Raw genomic sequence first — 21,460 nt, forward strand, 5'->3', positions numbered from 1 at the left:
AAAGTCTGTATATCTGTTTTTAGATGTCTTATAAAAAATTTTTTTAAATAGTATTAATGATGTTTGTGAATCTTGAGTAAAAATTATGTTAATTATTATTAATCTAATTGTTATTATTTTAAGTAAAAGAATTGCAAGTATTCGCATAACCACGGGATCTGTTTGTGTATGAATGCACGGATTTGTTTTTGTTATGAGAGGGACGCCTTAGAAAGCATGGTGTAGGCCACCTGTGGCTCGCATCCGATCCCACGATCGTCGTCGCCCCTAAATCAACACAACAGGTATTTAGTATTTACGATTATAATAAGTAATATTTCTTTTATAATAACATTGCAGCAGGTGGTGTAGTGGTAAGACACTCGCCTGGCGTTCCGCGAGCGCTATGTCATGGGTTCGTATCCTGGCCGGGGAGGATTTACTGGCCGCAAATCCTAAACTGTAGCCTCTGTTTAACGCAACAGTAAAATGTGTACTTGGATGAAAAAACGATTCTTCGCGGCGGGGATCGTATTCCAGGGACCTGCCCGAAACGATACTCGTACTAGTGGCTGTACAAGAATGTAACAACTCTTGTATATATCTCAGGTTAGGGGCTAGGCATTTACACTCTTAGGTCAGCAAACTAGCTAGAAGGTTAGACTATTAGACTCCACTGGTCAATCGGGGCCCTGCATGACTCAGCTTATCCTAGCCTAGCCCAGCTTAAACCATCTTAGCATAGTTCATTCTAGCTGTGCATAGTGCTTGCACAGCCTTGCTTATCCTAGTTTACCTCTTCCTAGCCTACCGTAGCCAAGCCTATCCCAGTATACCCTTACCTAGTCTTGCCTAGCCTAACCCTGCCTTGCTTTTAAATATGACCAGTCCTTCCTACCCTAGGCAAGCCCTGACCAGCTTAGCCAAGCCAATCCCTGCCAAGATTTAGCATAGCCTTGCCTTTTTATTAATATATAGAGGGTACCACCTCTGGTTGAGTATGTAGGAACCCTCCACTTATAGGGTTGAGGGTTCCATATATATATATATATATATATATATATAATATATATATATATATATATATATATATATATATATATATATATATATATATATATATATATATATATATATATATATATATATATATATATATATATATATATATATATATATATATATATATATATATATATATATATATATATATATATATATATATATGTCGTACCTAATAGCCAGAACTCACTTCTCAGCCTACTATTCAAGGCCCGATTTGCCTAATAAGCCAAGTTTTCCTGAATTAATATATTTACTATAATTTTTTTCTTATGAAATGATAAAGCTACCCTTTTCACTATGTATGAGGTCAATTTTTTTTTATTGGAGTTAAAATTAACGTAGATATATGACCGAACCTAACCAACCCTACCTAACCTAACCTAACCTATATATATAGGTAAGGTTAGGTTAGGTAGCCAAAAAAAGCTAGGTTAGGTTAGGTTAGGTAGGTTAGGTCGACGAAAAAACATTAATTCATGAAAACTTGGCTTATTAGGCAAATCGGGCCTTGCATAGTAGGCTGAGAAGTGAGTTCTGGCTACTAGGTACGACATATATATATATATATATATATATATATATATATATATATATATATATATATATATATATATATATACATATATATATATATATATATATATATATATATATATATATATATATATATATATATATATATATACATATATATATATATATATATATATACATATATATATATATATATATATATATATATATATATATATATATATATATAATATAAATAATGTGTGTGTAAACATGCCACGTGTGTGTAAATCACAAAAATTAACACTTGATGAAAAATGTGACAGTGTCAGACCACGGAGGAAGAATTGAAACAGGAATTTCCTTAAGTACTTTCATATATTAATACATCTTCAGAAGGAATAATTTTTATATATAAATTAAATTAAAAAAAATCATTCCTCCATGGTCTAACACTCATATATATATATATATATATATATATATATATATATATATATATATATATATATATATATATATATATATATATATATATATATATATATAATATTTTATATATCCTGCCTGAAATGCTGCGTGTACTAGTGGCTTTACAATATAGTTATTATAAAGATAGCATTTTGTGGTTATTCTCTATATCTGGTTCACCTAACAGTAAATAAGTACCTGGGAGTTAGACAGCTGCTATGGGCTGCTTCCTAGGGATGTGTGTGTGTGTTTGTATTCATGTTGAATTTTACAAAGTAGGAAGAGATGTTTGTAAAAAAAAAAAATCAAATATTTTTGAAAGTATAAGTAGATTTGATATTTTTCTTTAATTGTTTATGTCTGCTGTCTCGCCTCCTTTATAAAATGGCATCATTCTTGCTTTTTTAAGGATATCAGGAAAAGTAAGGCACTCCAGAGATTTGTTGACTCCTTCCTAGTGTTGCCTAGCCCAGCCCAGCCTAGACAAGGCAGGCTGGGCATCCTAGCCTCACGCAGCTTAGCCCCCACCTACATGTAGCATCCCAGTCCATCCTAAGTGATCATTACCTTACTGGGTGTGTTTTCTCTTCAGCCCTGAATGTAATGTGGTGGAACATAAGCAGATACATATCAGGTCTTAGAGAATCTGTACTTCATACATTTCTTAATAATGTCTCACAAATATTTAAATAATTAAACAAAAATTGTATAATAACTTCATATTATTCTTGCAATTTATTTTTGCATTTTTTTTATACAAAATTTACATTTTAAAAGATTACCTCTATTTTTAGATTGATGACTTGAAGACTACAGTGCCATCCACAGCAAATCATGGTCTTAAAATATCTCCTAGCAATGACGAGACCAATTTTCACAGAGATCAAATTTTTGCTAAGCAGTAGTCACAGGTAAATATATATTATATATATAATATTATATATATAAAATTAACTACTTCATTGCTCAAAGCACCTTTAGACATTCTGAGAGTTGTGCTATTTTATTAATTAATTAATTAATTAGGCTATATTTTAATGTTTTGTAATGTTTTCATTACTTTTTTGTTTTGAAATATAAATTGTTGAGTTTTGAAACATTTTGACATTAACTATACCTGAATATTTATAAACAAAAAAATACCAGAACTATGTCCTTGACAATTGTACTAAGAAGTCTTTGCCAAAATCAGGTGCTCAGTTTAGTAGTTAAAAACTTAAAAGTTGTACCACCTCTGGTGCAAGATTAGGGACCCATAGCCTCAGAGAAGAAAATAGAGAGTACTCAGAGAAGGCCTTGAATAATAGGCAGGCTGTTTGTGTGTGTTTCGACGGTAAGCTTGCTGACACCAAATGTAGTTACCTAAGTGTAGTTACAGGATTAGAGCTACGCTCGTGGTGTCCCGTCTACCCTGCACTCTTTGTCACATAATGCTTTGAAACTACTGACGGTCTTGGCCGCCACCACCTTCTCACTTAACTTGTTCCAACCGTGTACCACTCTGTATGCGAAAGGAAATTTTTTTATATTTCTTTGGCATCTTTGTTTAGTTAGTTTAAATCTATGACCTTTTGTTCTTGAAGTTCCAGGTCTCGGGAAATCTTCCCTATCGATTTTATCAATTCCTGTTACTATTTTGTACATAGTGATTTTATCACCTCTTTTTGTTGTCTTCTAGTTTTGGCATATTTAATGCCTCTGACCTCTCCACATAGCTCTTGCCCTTTAGTTCTGGGAGCCACTTAGTAGCATGTCTTTGCACCTTTTCCAGTTTGTTGATGTGCTTCTTAACATATGGGCACCAAACAACCGCTGCATATTCTAGCCTTGGCCGAACAAAACTCTTGAACAATTTCTTTAGTATTTCGCCATCCATGTATTTAAACAAAATTCTGAAGTTAGAAAGCGTGGCATAGGCTCCTCACACAACGTTCTTTATGTGGGCCTCAAGTGATAGTTTTCTATCTAGAATCAACCCTAGACCTCTTTCTTTTATCAGAATTATATAAAGATTTCTCACATAATTTGTAGGTTGTGTGGGATCTATGTTCTATTCCACATTCCATAACATGGCATTTATTCACATTAAATTTCATTTGCCAAGTGGTGATCCATATACTTATTTTGTCCAGGTCTTCTTGAAGGGCATGACAATCATCTAAATTTCTTATCCATCCCATTATCTTAGCATCATCAGCAAACATGTTTATATAATTCTGTATTCCTACTGGTAGATCATTTATGTAGACAATGAACATTTCTGGTGCATGTACTGTGGTACTCCACTTGTGACACTTCTCCAGTCCGATTGCCTCTGATTACTGCCCTCATTTTTCTATCAGTCAGAAAATTTTTCATCCATGTTAGAAGCTTACCTGTCACCCATCCAAAATTTTCTAGTTTCCAGAACAACCTCTTATGTGGAACTCTGTCGAAAGCCTTTTTTATGTCTAGATAGATGCAGTCAACCCAACTACCTTTTTCCTTTAAAATCTCTGTGGCTCAATCATAGAAACTGAGTAAATTCGATACACAGGATCTTCCAGATCGAAAACAATACTGTCTGTGTGATATTATATAATTTCTCTCCAGGTGTTCTACCCATTTAGTTTTTATTATTGTTTTTTCAATCTTTTCACTGTTACACTTGTCAATGATTCAGGTCTATAACTGAGAGAGGTGGGGTCTTCCCTGTTGCCACTTTTGTAGATTGGAACTATGTTAGCCTTTTTCCACATGTTTGCTATGACTCCTGTACACAGGGATGCCTGAAAGATCAGGTGAAGTGGAAGGCTGAGCTCAGATGCATATTCTCTCAGAACCCGTGGTGAAACTCCATCTGGACCAACTGCTTTGTTCTTACTTAGCTCCTTTAGCATATTTTCCACTTCATCTCTAGACACCTCTATACGCTCTATGATGTTCTCAGAAATTCTTATTGTGTCTGGTTCTCTTAAGATTTAATTTTGTATAAACACACTTTGGAACTTTTGGTTTAATGTTTCACACATTGCATTATCATTTTCTGTGAATCTGTTTCCTATTTTCAACCTCTGGATATTATCCTTTACCTGCAATTTGTTGTTTATGAATTTGTAGAATAGGCCCAGTTCTGTTTTACATTTATCCATTATCCCTTTTTAAAAATTTCTTTCTGCCTCTTCCCTTACTGCTGTATAGTTGTTTCTCGCATCTTTGTATCGCTGGTATGATTGGGGGTTTGACTTCTTTCTATTTTGATACCTGCTTGATGGGGTTCTGCTCTTCTACTCCCCAAGCCCGGCCCGAGGCCAGGCTCGACTTGTGAGAGTTTGGTCCACCAGGCTGTTGCTTGGAGCGGCCCGCAGGGCCACATACCCAAAACATCCCGGCTGATCCGGAACTTCTCTTAGAAAACAGTCCAGTTTTCTCCTGAAGATGTCCACGGTTGTTCCGGCAGAAACAACCGTGCAACCGTGCTCTGAAGGGGAAAGTGAATACTGAGCAGTACTCGAGACGGGACAACATAAGTGACTTGAAGAGTTCATCAATTGTGATGGGATCCCTGGATTTGAAAGTTCTCATAATCCATCCGATCATTTTTCTGGACGACGCAATATTTGCTTGGTTATGCTCCCTAAACATTAGATCGTCGGACATCATTATTCCCAAATCCTTGACATGCTGTTTTTCTACTATGGGAAGATTCGATTGTGTTTTGTACCCTGTATTATGTTTCAGATCCTCATTTTTGCCATACCTGAAATTTATCACTGTTAAACATCATGTTATTTTCTGCTGCCCAATCGAAAACTTTGTTGACATCTGCTTGTAGTTTTTCAATGTCTTTCATTCCATTTTTGTGTCTTTTGGTCTGTGGCCCTCTCTCAATTTCTGTTGAACCAATCCTGTTTTCTAGCCCTGCATCTCTGTTTTGGTATGAATGTTTGTGTGCCTTCATTGTATATTTTGCAAAATTTGGCATACATTTAATTTACTTCCCTGTCTAGTAACAAGTCTGCCTAATTACTTATTAAAAAAAATTTGAAGTTCCCCATAGTGACCTCTCTCTCTTGAAATCAAGTTTATCAACTGTTTCAATGTCCCCATTTTCTGTGTGTGTGTGTTTGGAGGCTAAGCTTGCTGATACCATGTGTGTGTGTGTTTGGAGGCTAAGCTTGCTGATACCATGTGTGTGTGTGTGTGTTTGGAGGCTAAGCTTGCTGATACCATGTGTGTGTGTGTGTGTGTTTGGAGGCTAAGCTTGCTGATACCATGTGTGTGTGTGTGTGTGTGTGTGTGTGTGTTTGGAGGCTAAGCTTGCTGATACCATGTGTGTGTGTGTGTTTGGAGGCTAAGCTTGCTGATACCGTGTGTGTCTGTGTTTGGAGGCTAAGCTTGCTGATACCATGTATGTGTGTGTGTGTGTGTGTGTGTGTTTGGAGGCTAAGCTTGCTAATACCGTTTGTGTGTGTGTGTGTGTGTTTAGAGGCTAAGCTTGATGATACCATGTGTGTATTTGGAGGCTAAGCTTGCTGATACCATGTGTGTGTGTGTGTTTGGAGGCTAACCTTGCTGATACCATGTGTGTGTGTGTGTTTGGAGGCTAAGTTTGCTGATACCATGTGTGTGTGTGTGTGTTTGGAGGCTAAGCTTGCTGATACCATGTGTGTTTGTGTGTTTGGAGGCTAAGTTTGCTGATACCATGTGTGTGTGTGTGTTTGGAGGCTAAGCTTGCTGATACCATGTGTGTGTGTGTGTGTTTGGAGGCTAAGCTTGCTGATACCATGTGTGTGTGTGTGTGTGTGTGTGTGTTTGGAGGCTAAGCTTGCTGATACCATGTGTGTGTGTGTGTGTGTGTGTTTGGAGGCTAAGCTTGCTGATACCGTTTGTGTGTGTGTGTGTGTGTTTAGAGGCTAAGCTTGCTGATACCATGTGTGTATTTGGAGGCTAAGCTTGCTGATACCATGTGTGTGTGTGTTTGGAGGCTAAGCTTGCTGATACCATGTGTGTGTGTGTGTTTGGAGGCTAAGTTTGCTGATACCATGTGTGTGTGTGTGTTTGGAGGCTAAGTTTGCTAACACCGTGTGTGTACTCACCTGTTTAAATAATAATAGGGGTGTGTACCACCTCTGGTGCAATTGTAGGGACCCACAGCCTTGAAGAAAATAAAGAGTATTCAGAGAAGACCTTGTGGATTCTCACTGAACACTAATCTTTTCTTCTCCTATCACCCCTCTTATTTTGTTTTATGCTGTATTCTATTATATATCATATAAATACATAGCCAAATGGCAATATTTATTATGTCTATACAAAAAGAAGACATCCACTTTATTTTTTTTCTCTCCTTTGTTTCTATGTGGATTTTGTTGTGACTAATGATTCTCCTCCTTCCCATCAACAGGTCTTCCTCACTGGGCTTGCTCGGCTTTTGTGTTACTGTGAGGGTGCCATCATCGTTTACCCTTCAAGACTGACTCATGCTGGCATTGCATTTGTGGACTTCCCTTCACAGTAAACAGTCCTTCTCCATATGGTGATTGTCCAGGGCAAGCAGGGTGTGACTGCCATCTTGGAGAAGCAGGGTCTTTTAATATGAAGAATCTTCCGTCTTCTCTACTTACGCCAGCTTGTGCCGGCCTTGCATTCTTGTTACTTCATGGCCCTTGGGCCTTTTTTATTTATTTTACATAATAAATTTTTTTATTAATACCCGTGTTTCACAAGAGATCCTTAACATTTTAAGCACCAATTGTATTGACTAATGCACGTCTTGTAACCTTTAAGACATAAATAGACAAGACATAGATAAATGAGTGAATAATACTGAGTGACTAGGTTAGGGCGAGGAACATAGTACAGTGTCTGGCTTTGGAAGAATGCCTACTGTTTTAGAAACCTTATTGCCATGATCATAATTGTATGGGTTAAAAAGCATTTGTTGTCACTCCTACACTGTGGCTTGTTGAGCTTGAAACCTTTGCTCCTTGTTCGTGTTACATCTGACCTTTTGAAGAAATTGTATGAATCAATATCCTCCAAATTGTTCAGTATTTTAAAGGTTTCGCTCTATTACTCTCTCATTTGCATATATCTAAGCATATAGATTAGATATAGATTTAGATTAGATTTTTTAGTCAGGTAAAGGTACATACATTGCAGATGAGTTACAAAGGGAAAGACAATGACTAGAGTTCACTAGCTCTATTGGAAGAGAAACGTCTGCAAGACAAGTGTGGGCAAAAATTAAGGTAGCTAAGGGGAGCAGAGCCCGGCCTGCGGCTCACAATGACCCCGAGGGTAAGGCTGAAGAACTAATTCACAAGTGGAGTGATGCAGCATCATCCTCCTCCCTCCCTGCAGAAGTAAGCAGGGAACAGCTCCTCCGACATAATGACAGAAGGATTAGGATAACAAGAGCACAATCTAGTGATGACGAGTATGGGGAACCAATTACAGCCAAGGAAGTAAAGGGGGCTATGAAAAGGGTAAAAGTACAGCACCTGGTGAAGATGGCGTCACCTACGACATACTCAATGCACTGTGTGAAGTGTCTGGCAATCCACTACTCCACCTGTTTAACAAGTCATTCCTATGTGGAGTGTTGCCCACACAATGGAAACATGCAATAATGGTCCCAATACCGAAACCCAATGACCCTGGCAATTACAGACCTATCAGTCTCATGTAATGCACTTGGAAGATGCTTGAAAGGATCATCCTAAACCGACTATTGCACAAAATAGGCAGGTTAGGGGAGGGGTCAATGGATTTGTTAAAGGACGGAGGACAGCAAACTATAGTTAATTACCTTGCTAATGATACAGCTAAGTACTCCCAATAAACTCGCACCTCGGGGCAAAATTTTAAAATTTAAAATACAATACCTAAAGCCACTAATACGCATAGCGTTTCGGGCAAGTATATACGAAGTAAAACCCAAACAAAGAACTGACTCCGTAGGACCCATAAAAGATGAGACTAACAATTTTAAGTTGTATGATAAAAGGGCGGCAAACACTCTCAATGAATACCTAACATCAGTGTTCACACTAGAAAGCTTGAATGACATCCCATCACCAACACAAATGTTTGTCGGAGGTAAGGAGAATGAATTAAGAGAAATACCAATTACACGCGACACAATCAGGAAGAGCATTGACAAACTAAAAGACTCAGAAGCCCAAAGTGTAAATGGATTTAAGTCCCAAGTCGTAAAGGAACTGGCAAATTAATTGGGTGGTTGTAGGTAGGAGCTGCCTCGTATGGGCCGGTGGGCCTTCTACAGTTGCCTTTGTTCTTGTGTTCTTGTGTTCTTATGTTGAGTAGCAACATTTGCAAATTTGCAGATGATACAAAAATAGGTAGGGAAATTAACACGGAAGAAGACTCACTATCACTTCAAGTTGATCTAAATAGGGTTTTGAAATGGTCAAAAGATTGACAGATGCAGTTTAATGCTGATAAATATAAAGTTTTGAGACTAGGTAATGATGATAGTTACAAGATACGAGCTAGATGGTGTTGAGATTGCGAAGTCGGATTGTGAAAGGGATCTGGGAGTTATGATTAGAAAGAATTTAAAACAAAAGGATCAATGCATGAATGCTTGTAATAAGGCAAATAGGACACTGGGATTTATTAATCGAAGTGTTAGTAACAAGACACCTGGTGTGGTTCTTCAGCTATATCTTGCTCTGGTTAGGCCCCATTTACATTATGCAGTTCAGTTTTGGTCGCCATATTATAGAATGATTATAAATTCACTTGAACGTGTCTAGAGTAGGGTGACTAAGTTAATTCCCCAAAATAGAAATCTTTTATATGAAGAAAGATTAACAAAGCTTAAATTGCATTCACTGGAAAAGCGAAGAGTTAGGGGTGATATGACAGAGGTTTACAAGTGGATGAATGGACATAACAAAGGGGATATTAGTAGGGTATTAAAAGTATCAACACATGACAGAACACAAAACAATGGGTATAAATTGGATAAGTTTAGATTTAGGAAAGACTTGGGTAAATACTGGTTTGGCAACAGGGTTGTTGATTTGTGGAACCAATTACCGCGTAACGTGGTGGAGGTGGGGTCCCTCGATTGTTTCAAGCGTGGGTTGGACATGTATATGAGTGGGTTTGGGTGGTTATAGATAGGAGCTGCCTCGTATGGGCCAATAGGCCTTCTGCAGTTACCTTTATTCTTATGCTCTCAATTCACTATGCTTGCCAGTGAAACTCCTTTTCAGAAAATCGCTGGACCATGGAATAGTTCCCCTAGTAATAGTTGAAGGTGATGTAGTGATCGAGTAATCCTTATACTCCATTATCTCATCATCATAATGGCATAACTAATTACACAAGCATTAATCCTATCCCTATTTACAGGTAACGGTTTTCCACCCTTCTATATCTTACTGTGAGGTGTCGTCACCGTACATAAGCAAGCGACTTGAGAATAGCACATTACGGGCTATTCATGCTCGTGCCACCTCTTGGGTGGCTTAATCTTTATAAATAAATCAGAATAGCACACACCACACGGGAGACATCTCCCGTCACGCAGGGTACGTGCAGTCGCACCTCCACAGATCTCCAGTATCAGCTCTTGATATTGGTAATGGCTCAAAAGGGCCACCACTTACGGGGTATTCATGCCCGTGTCACCTCTTGGGTGGCTTAATCTTCATCAATCAATCGAATAGCACACAGTACAATCTCCAGTCAAGAATGTAGCACTCGGCGTGTACAGTTCTAATCGACCCAAGACGCTACAGCCTCGACACAGAGCAGACAGCAGACTACGACCGTTGTTCAGGTCCATGTAAACTACATCTACCCGAAGTCCTTCGTCTGAATAGCCAGTTACCAGTTACAGGAGATACTTTTTCACCCACAGAGTTATTAACTCATGGAACCGCCTACCCACCGAAGCGGTACGTGGCAAAACGATGCTGATTTTCAAAATATACCTGGAAAAGATCATTCCTCCCTACACCTGGGGGGTACCTTCGTTAAAGTAAAAAGGTATACAGAAATAACAAAGAAAATAGATATGAATACTATTACCTTCGATGTTAGTAGTAGTTGTGCAAGTGAGGAGAAAGAAAAAATATTACAGAGTTCATGGATGAAAGTAGATTGATAATATTATCTTGGAACGTTAATGGATTAAAAACTAGAGCGGTGGATGTACACTATTATACTCTTAGAGAGAATATTAACATAGTAGCACTCCAGGAAACTGGGGATAGGGATGGTAACAATCTGAACATGAAGATGAACATGTTGAACATGAAGATGTTCAACTGCTGGGCGAGCCCTCTCCTACTCATCTGAGGGGAGGGAGATTAGATTATGCTTGTTTGATAAATGCTGAGGGCATAGAGGAGAATTGTCTTACTGTGGATGAAATGCTAAGAGATTTTGCATTACAAATACAGCTTAAACTAGATAAAAAGCATGCCTGCCTTCAGAGGAAAAGCTTAAAGTTTAATAAGGGAGAATTAAGGGGTCTTGTTGGTCATATTAAGTCTTGGTATGATACTTATAAGCCAGTTTCGGCAGAAGCATTTTATTAAGATTTAATTAAGGAGGTAGATGTATTTAATGCAACATTGAACCGGAAAACATCTGGTATAGAAAAGCATCCCCCCCATAAAAGTGTGCGGAGAAGAGAAAGGAAATTTGGAGCAAGTATTGGCAGGAGTTTGCAGAGAAAGTTAGGAGTAATAAACTTGAAGGAAATCTGGCAAGACATAAATGAAATAAGGGGGTAAAAAGCATAATTTTGTTGCACATCCTGACCAGTAAGGAATTGTAAAAGGTCTCGTAAATAAATGGGCGGAAGGTGCCAAACTTAGTTCATTTAATTACCCGCTGTAACGAGAGAGTAGTTTGATTCTTGGAAAGATCTAAGAAAGGATTTTATACTTACAGCAGGTAACAGTGGTGATGTCACTTGCACAGGTATTACCAGAGAAGAACTAATAACGGCGATTAAAGTTGGGAAATCTACCGCCCCCTGGGGAGGATGGAGTAACTTATGAAATACTTAATGAACTTGCCATTATGACAAAAAGCCCGCTGTTAGACCTCTTTAATATTAGTTATAAAGAGGGCAGAATTCCCAGTAAATGAAAAAGAACTATGATCATCCTTATCCCTAAAGCCAATGGAGAGTATACAGACCTGTGTCTTTAACCTCGTGTTTTTGTAAAATGATGGAGAGGATCATTTTAAATAAACTTTTGTATATTATAGGTGATCAGCTGTCTAATAATTTTTCGGGTTCCTCAGAGGAAAAAGTACCTCTGACTGTATTATTAAATGTCTAGCTAATGGTAATGATTATTATATAATTTTTATTGATTTATAAGGAGCTTTTGATAAAGCCAACAAAGAGGTTATTTTATATGAATTAGCTGGTCTTGGTGTTGAAGGGAGATTATTGCGCTGGATAGGGGATTATCTTCAGGAAAGGAAGGCTCAGGTGTGGTATCAAGGTTGTATGGTTCAAGGTTCAAGGTATCAAGGTCAAGAACTCTGCACACCTCAGGGAGGAGTGTTGAGTCTCACCCTGTTTAATGTACTAATGAATAAGATAGCATCTGAGAAATACTCAAATTGGGTAACTCCAATCATATATGCTGATGATATTTTGTTTCAGGGCAAAGATATTTCAAAGATTCAAACAGTGTTGGACAATTTCGGAAACCAGTGTCACCACATGGGATTAGTGGTTAATGAAGACAAAACTAAAGTTTGAATGTAGAAGTCGGAGGCCCATTATATTGGAAATAAACGGTAAAAATATAGAGAGTTAATATATATAAATATTTAGGCATATATGTTGGATATACTCATGAGAGTTTGGAAACTGAGATGAACAGACTGTTGAGTCAATGTCGGAAGAGATTACAAAATCTGAAGGCCTTGGCATGCTGTGGAAAGGAGTGGGAGTCCAAGTGCTACGAATGATGTACTTGAGTACTGTAAGATTTCTTATTGATTATGCTGCACCTGTCATTTCTTGTTTTGGTAAAGGTAGGATGGGCAAGTTGGAGAAGATACAAAATGAAGCCGATGGGGGTCGTAGTGAGCCGCTGCTACCTTAATTTTTGCCCACACTTGTCTTGCAGACGTTTCTCTTCCAATAGAGCTAGTGAACTCTAGTCAATGTCTTTCCCTTTGTAACTCATCTGCAATGTATGTACCTTTGCCTGAATAAAAATCTAATCTAAATCTATATCTAATCTATATGCTTAGATATATGCAAATGAGAGAGTAATAGAGCGAAACCTTTAAAATACTGAACAATTTGGAGGATATTGATTCATACAATTTCTTCAAAAGGTCAGATGTAACACGAACAAGGAGCAAAGGTTTCAAGCTCAACAAGCCACAGTGTAGGAGTGACAACAAATGCTTTTTAACCCATACGATTATGATCATGGCAATAAGGTTTCTAAAACAGTAGGCATTCTTCCAAAGTCAGACACTGTACTATGTTCCTCGCCCTAACCTAGTCACTCAGTATTATTCACTCATTTATCTATGTCTTGTCTATTTATGTCTTAAAGGTTACAAGACGTGCATTAGTCAATACAATTGGTGCTTAAAATGTTAAGGATCTCTTGTGAAACACGGGTATTAATAAAAAAATTTATTATGTAAAATAAATAAAAAAGGCCCAAGGGCCATGAAGTAACAAGAATGCAAGGCCAGCACAAGCTGGCGTAAGTAGAGAAGACGGAAGATTCTTCATATTAAAAGACCCTGCTTCTCCAAGATGGCAGTCACACCCTGCTTGCCCTGGACAATCACCATATGGAGAAGGACTGTTTACTGTGAAGGGAAGTCCACAAATGCAATACCAGCATGAGTCAGTCTTGAAGGGTAAACGATGATGGCACCCTCACAGTAACACAAAAGCCGAGCAAGCCCAGTGAGGAAGACCTGTTGATGGGAAGGAGGAGAATCATTAGTCACAACAAAATCCACATAGAAACAAAGGAGAGAAAAAAAATAAAGTGGATGTCTTCTTTTTGTATAGACATAATAAATATTGCCATTTGGCTATGTATTTATATGATATATAATAGAATACAGCATAAAACAAAATAAGAGGGGTGATAGGAGAAGAAAAGATTAGTGTTCAGTGAGAATCCACAAGGTCTTCTCTGAATACTCTTTATTTTCTTCAAGGCTGTGGGTCCCTACAATTGCACCAGAGGTGGTACACACCCCTATTATTATTTAAACAGGTGAGTACACACACGGTGTTAGCAAACTTAGCCTCCAAACACACACACACACATGGTATCAGCAAGCTTAGCCTCCAAACACACACACACACATGGTATCAGCAAGCTTAGCCTCCAAATACACACATGGTATCAGCAAGCTTAGCCTCTAAACACACACACACACACACAAACGGTATCAGCAAGCTTAGCCTCCAAACACACACACACACACACACACATGGTATCAGCAAGCTTAGCCTCCAAACACACACACACACACACACACACACATGGTATCAGCAAGCTTAGCCTCCAAACACACACACACACACATGGTATCAGCAAGCTTAGCCTCCAAACACACACACACACATGGTATCAGCAAACTTAGCCTCCAAACACACAAACACACATGGTATCAGCAAGCTTAGCCTCCAAACACACACACACACACATGGTATCAGCAAACTTAGCCTCCAAACACACACACACACATGGTATCAGCAAGGTTAGCCTCCAAACACACACACACACACATGGTATCAGCAAGCTTAGCCTCCAAACACACACACACATGGTATCAGCAAGCTTAGCCTCCAAACACACACACACAGAAAATGGGGACATTGAAACAGTTGATAAACTTGATTTCAAGAGAGAGAGGTCACTATGGGGAACTTCAAATTTTTTTTAATAAGTAATTAGGCAGACTTGTTGCTAGACAGGGAAGTAAATTAAATGTATGCCAAATTTTGCAAAATATACAATGAAGGCACACAAACATTCATACCAAAACAGAGATGCAGGGCTAGAAAACAGGATTGGTTCAACAGAAATTGAGAGAGGGCCACAGACCAAAAGACACAAAAATGGAATGAAAGACATTGAAAAACTACAAGCAGATGTCAACAAAGTTTTCGATTGGGCAGCAGAAAATAACATGATGTTTAACAGTGATAAATTTCAGGTATGGCAAAAATGAGGATCTGAAACATAATACAGGGTACAAAACACAATCGAATCTTCCCATAGTAGAAAAACAGCATGTCAAGGATTTGGGAATAATGATGTCCGATGATCTAATGTTTAGGGAGCATAACCAAGCAAATATTGCGTCGGCCAGAAAAATGATCGGATGGATTATGAGAACTTTCAAATCCAGGGATCCCATCACAATGGTTGTACTCTTCAAGTCACTTATGTTGTCCCGTCTCGAGTACTGCTCAGTATTCACTTTCCCCTTCAGAGCACGGTTGCACGGTTGTTTCTGCCGGAACAACCGTGGACATCTTCAGGAGAAAACTGGACTGTTTTCTAAGAGAAGTTCCGGATCAGCCGGGATGTTTTGGGTATGTGGCCCTGCGGGCCGCTCCAAGCAACAGCCTGGTGGACCAAACTCTCACAAGTCGAGCCTGGCCTCGGGCCGGGCTTGGGGAGTAGAAGAGCAGAACCCCATCAAGCAGGTATCAAAATAGAAAGAAGTCAAACCCCCAATCATACCAGCGATACAAAGATGCGAGAAACAACTATACAGCAGTAAGGGAAGAGGCAGAAAGAAATTTTTAAAAAGGGATAATGGATAAATGTAAAACAGAACTGGGGCCTATTCTACAAATTCATAAACAACAAATTGCAGGTAAAGGATAATATCCAGAGGTTGAAAATAGGAAACAGATTCACAGAAAATGATAATGCAATGTGTGAAACATTAAACCAAAAGTTCCAAAGTGTGTTTATACAAAATGAAATCTTAAGAGAACCAGACACAATAAGAATTTCTGAGAACATCATAGAGCGTATAGAGGTGTCTAGAGATGAAGTGGAAAATATGCTAAAGGAGCTAAGTAAGAACAAAGCAGTTGGTCCAGATGGAGTTTCACCACGGGTTCTGAGAGAATATGCATCTGAGCTCAGCCTTCCACTTCACCTGATCTTTCAGGCATCCCTGTGTACAGGAGTCATAGCAAACATGTGGAAAAAGGCTAACATAGTTCCAATCTACAAAAGTGGCAACAGGGAAGACCCCACCTCTCTCAGTTATAGACCTGAATCATTGACAAGTGTAACAGTGAAAAGATTGAAAAAACAATAATAAAAACTAAATGGGTAGAACACCTGGAGAGAAATTATATAATATCACACAGACAGTATTGTTTTCGATCTGGAAGATCCTGTGTATCGAATTTACTCAGTTTCTATGATTGAGCCACAGAGATTTTAAAGGAAAAAGGTAGTTGGGTTGACTGCATCTATCTAGACATAAAAAAGGCTTTCGACAGAGTTCCACATAAGAGGTTGTTCTGGAAACTAGAAAATTTTGGATGGGTGACAGGTAAGCTTCTAACATGGATGAAAAATTTTCTGACTGATAGAAAAATGAGGGCAATAATCAGAGGCAATCGGACTGGAGAAGTGTCACAAGTGGAGTACCACAGTACATGCACCAGAAATGTTCATTGTCTACATAAATGATCTACCAGTAGGAATACAGAATTATATAAACATGTTTGCTGATGATGCTAAGATAATGGGATGGATAAGAAATTTAGATGATTGTCATGCCCTTCAAGAAGACCTGGACAAAATAAGTATATGGATCACCACTTGGCAAATGAAATTTAATGTGAATAAATGCCATGTTATGGAATGTGGAATAGAACATAGATCCCACACAACCTACAAATTATGTGAGAAATCTTTATATAATTCTGATAAAAGAAAGAGGTCTAGGGTTGATTCTAGATAGAAAACTATCACTTGAGGCCCACATAAAGAACGTTGTGTGAGGAGCCTATGCCACGCTTTCTAACTTCAGAATTTTGTTTAAATACATGGATGGCGAAATACTAAAGAAATTGTTCACGAGTTTTGTTCGGCCAAGGCTAGAATATGCAGCGGTTGTTTGGTGCCCATATGTTAAGAAGCACATCAACAAACTGGAAAAGGTGCAAAGACATGCTACTAAGTGGCTCCCAGAACTAAAGGGCAAGAGCTATGTGGAGAGGTCAGAGGCATTAAATATGCCAAAACTAGAAGACAACAAAAAGAGGTGATAAAATCACTATGTACAAAATAGTAACAGGAATTGATAAAATCGATAGGGAAGATTTCCCGAGACCTGGAACTTCAAGAACAAAAGGTCATAGATTTAAACTAACTAAACAAAGATGCCAAAGAAATATAAAAAAATTTCCTTTCGCATACAGAGTGGTACACGGTTGGAACAAGTTAAGTGAGAAGGTGGTGGCGGCCAAGACCGTCAGTAGTTTCAAAGCATTATGTGACAAAGAGTGCTGGGTAGACGGGACACCACGAGTGTAGCTCTAATCCTGTAACTACACTTAGGTAACTACATTTGGTGTCAGCAAGCTTACCGTCGAAACACACACAAACAGCCTGCCTATTATTCAAGGCCTTCTCTGAGTACTCTCTATTTTCTTCTCTGAGGCTATGGGTCCCTAATCTTGCACCAGAGGTGGTACAACTTTTAAGTTTTTAACTACTAAACTGAGCACCTGATTTTGGCAAAGACTTCTTAGTACAATTGTCAAGGACATAGTTCTGGTATTTTTTTGTTTATAAATATTCAGGTATAGTTAATGTCAAAATGTTTCAAAACTCAACAATTTATATTTCAAAACAAAAAAGTAATGAAAACATTACAAAACATTAAAATATAGCCTAATTAATTAATTAATTAATAAAATAGCACAACTCTCAGAATGTCTAAAGGTGCTTTGAGCAATGAAGTAGTTAATTTTATATATATAATATTATATATATAATATATATTTACCTGTGACTACTGCTTAGCAAAAATTTGATCTCTGTGAAAATTGGTCTCGTCATTGCTAGGAGATATTTTAAGACCATGATTTGCTGTGGATGGCACTGTAGTCTTCAAGTCATCAATCTAAAAATAGAGGTAATCTTTTAAAATGTAAATTTTGTATAAAAAAATGCAAAAATAAATTGCAAGAATAATATGAAGTTATTATACAATTTTTGTTTAATTATTTAAATATTTGTGAGACATTATTAAGAAATGTATGAAGTACAGATTCTCTAAGACCTGATATGTATCTGCTTATGTTCCACCACATTACATTCAGGGCTGAAGAGAAAACACACCCAGAAAGGTAATGATCACTTAGGATGGACTGGGATGCTACATGTAGGTTGGGGCTAAGCTGCGTGAGGCTAGGATGCCCAGCCTGCCTTGTCTAGGCTGGGCTGGGCTAGGCAACACTAGGAAGGAGTCAACAAATCTCTGGAGTGCCTTACTTTTCCTGATATCCTTAAAAAAGCAAGAATGATGCCATTTTATAAAGGAGGCGAGACAGCAGACATAAACAATTAAAGAAAAATATCAAATCTACTTATACTTTCAAAAATATTTGATTTTTTTTTTTACAAACATCTCTTCCTACTTTGTAAAATTCAACATGAATACAAACACACACACACATCCCTAGGAAGCAGCCCATAGCAGCTGTCTAACTCCCAGGTACTTATTTACTGTTAGGTGAACCAGATATAGAGAATAACCACAAAATCTTGTAAAGCCACTAGTACACGCAGCATTTCAGGCAGGATATATAATATTAATATTATATATATATAAACTGAAAACTCACACCCCAGAAGTGACTCGAACCCATATGCTATACCCAAGATTACCATCCGAGTGCCAGCGGGGAAGTGGGTCAAATAGCCTCGGCTATCACTTCCTTATGTCTGGTCGTGATGGTCAAGCGGATTAAGGCGTCCCTGTACATACCAGTTGCGTTGCTCCTGGCAGTATTGGGTTCGAGTCACTTCTGGGGTGTGAGTTTTCAGTTGCATATTGTCCTGGGGGACCATTCAGGCTTGTTCGCATTTGTGTTCCTCACGTGTTGCCCCAAAAATGAGGTGATTTGATAAAATGCTATGCCCAAGATTATCATCCGAGTGCCAGCGGGGAAGTGGGTCAAATAGCCTCGGCTATCACTTCCTTATGTCTGGTCGTGATGGTCAAGCGGATTAAGGCGTTCCTGTACATACCAGTTGCGTTGCTCCTGGCAGTATGGGTTCGAGTCACTTCTGGGGTGTGAGTTTTCAGTTGCATATTGTCCTGGGGACCATTCAGGCTTGTTCGCATATATATATATATATATATATATATATATATATATATATATATATATATATATATATATATATATATATATATATATTTATATATATATATATATATTATATATATATATATATATGCGAACAAGCCAGAATGGTCCCCTGGACAATATGCAACTGAAAACTCAGACCCCAGAAGTGACTCGAACCCAGGGGACCATTCTGGCTTGTTCGCATTTGTGTTCCTCACGTGTGCCCCTAAGAATGAGGTGATTTGGTAAAATGCTATGCCCAAGATAACTATCCGAGTGCCGGCGGTGGGGTGGTTCAAATAGCCTCGGCTATCACCTCATTATGTCCGGTCGTGATGGTCAAGTGGATAAAGGCGTCTTGTACATACCAGTTGCGTTGCTTCTGGGAGTATGGGTTCGAGTCACTTCTGGGGTGTGAGTTTTCAGTTGCATATTGTCCAGGGGACCATTCTGGCTTGTTCGCATTTGTGTTCCTCACGTGTGCCCCTAAGAATGAGGTGATTTGGTAAAATGCTATGCCTAAGATAACTATCCGAGTGCCGGCGGTGGGGTGGTTCAAATAGCCTCGGCTATCACCTCATTATGTCCGGTCGTGATGGTCAAGTGGATTAAGGCGTCTTGTACATACCAGTTGCGTTGCTTCTGGGAGTATGGGTTCGAGTCACTTCTGGGGTGTGAGTTTTCAGTTGCATATTGTCCAGGGGACCATTCTGGCTTGTTCGCATATATATATATATATATATATATATATATATATATATATATATATATATATATATATATATATATGGAACCCTCAACCCTATAAGTGGAGGGTTCCTACAAACTCAACCAGAGGTGGTACCCTCTATATATTAATAAAAAGGCAAGGCTATGCTAAATCTAGGCAGGGATTGGCTTGGCTAAGCTGGTCAGGGCTTGGCTAGGGTAGGAAGGACTGGTCATGTTTAAAAGCAAGGCAGGGTTAGGCTAGGCAAGACTAGGTAAGGGTATACTGGGATAGGCTTGGCTACGGTAGGCTAGGAAGAGGTAAACTAGGATAAGCAAGGCTGTGCAAGCACTATGCACAGCTAGAATGAACTATGCTAAGATGGTTTAAGCTGGGCTAGGTTAGGATAAGCTGAGTCATGCAGGGCCCCGATTGACCAGTGGAGTCTAATAGTCTAACCTTCTAGCTAGTTTGCTGACCTAAGAGTGTAAATGCCTAGCCCCTAACCTGAGATATATACAAGAGTTGTTACATTCTTGTACAGCCACTAGTACGAGTATCGTTTCGGGCAGGTCCCTGGAATACGATCCCCGCCGCGAAGAATCGTTTTTTCATCCAAGTACACATTTTACTGTTGCGTTAAACAGAGGCTACAGTTAAGGAATTGCTCCCAGTAAATCCTCCCCGGCCAGGATACGAACCCATGACATAGCGCTCGCGGAACGCCAGGCGAGTGTCCTACCACTACACCACCTGCTGCAATATTATTATAAAAGAAATATTACTTATTATAATCGTAAATACTAAATACCTGTTGTGTTGATTTAGGGGCGACGACGATCGTGGGATCGGATGCGAGCCACAGGTGGCCTACACCATGCTTTCTAAGGCGTCCCTCTCATAACAAAAACAAATCCGTGCATTCATACACAAACAGATCCCGTGGTTATGCGAATACTTGCAATTCTTTTACTTAAAATAATAACAATTAGATTAATAATAATTAACATAATTTTTACTCAAGATTCATAAAAATCATCAATACTATTTTAAAAGAAGATTTATAAGACATCTAAAAAGAGATATACAGACTTTGTGTGATATTTATTTCAACATTATATATTAATAGAATGTTGTAACTATTCTTTTTAAATATTAGGTAGTTTCCAGCTACGTATATCGCATATAAACGTTGCAAAAAGATTTTAGACTGAATTAACACATTACACATTTATGGAGTAATTAACAACAAAACAATCTTTATTTTCATTGCAGAACATATATCAGAGCATACTAGTGACTCATACATTTAAAATAGTGTGATTTTTAAACAATTCGGTTGTAAACCC

The 21,460-nt window shown here is 38.3% G+C and overlaps 2 long non-coding RNA genes across 3 annotated transcripts; one reads left to right on the plus strand and one right to left on the minus strand.

Moving 5' to 3' along the window:
* The first annotated feature begins 345 nt into the window (after window positions 1-345).
* LOC138373115 (uncharacterized) lies at window positions 346-7,656 on the plus strand. The gene is made up of 3 exons (XR_011231065.1): window positions 346-588; window positions 2,823-2,939; window positions 7,415-7,656. It is a non-coding gene; the product is annotated as an uncharacterized lncRNA (long non-coding RNA).
* Window positions 7,657-13,657: 6,001 nt separating this feature from the next.
* Window positions 13,658-21,039, minus strand: LOC138373116 (uncharacterized). 2 transcript variants are annotated; one of them, XR_011231067.1, is made up of 3 exons: window positions 20,923-21,039; window positions 18,052-18,168; window positions 13,658-13,965 (listed from the first exon to the last, which is right to left on the minus strand). It is a non-coding gene; the product is annotated as an uncharacterized lncRNA (long non-coding RNA). The 2 variants fall into 2 exon arrangements; XR_011231066.1 differs by lacking the exon at window positions 20,923-21,039 and adding an exon at window positions 20,619-20,858.
* Window positions 21,040-21,460: the final 421 nt, after the last annotated feature.

Source organism: Procambarus clarkii, chromosome 41, assembly GCF_040958095.1.
Source record: "Procambarus clarkii isolate CNS0578487 chromosome 41, FALCON_Pclarkii_2.0, whole genome shotgun sequence".
Taxonomy (NCBI): domain Eukaryota; kingdom Metazoa; phylum Arthropoda; class Malacostraca; order Decapoda; family Cambaridae; genus Procambarus; species Procambarus clarkii.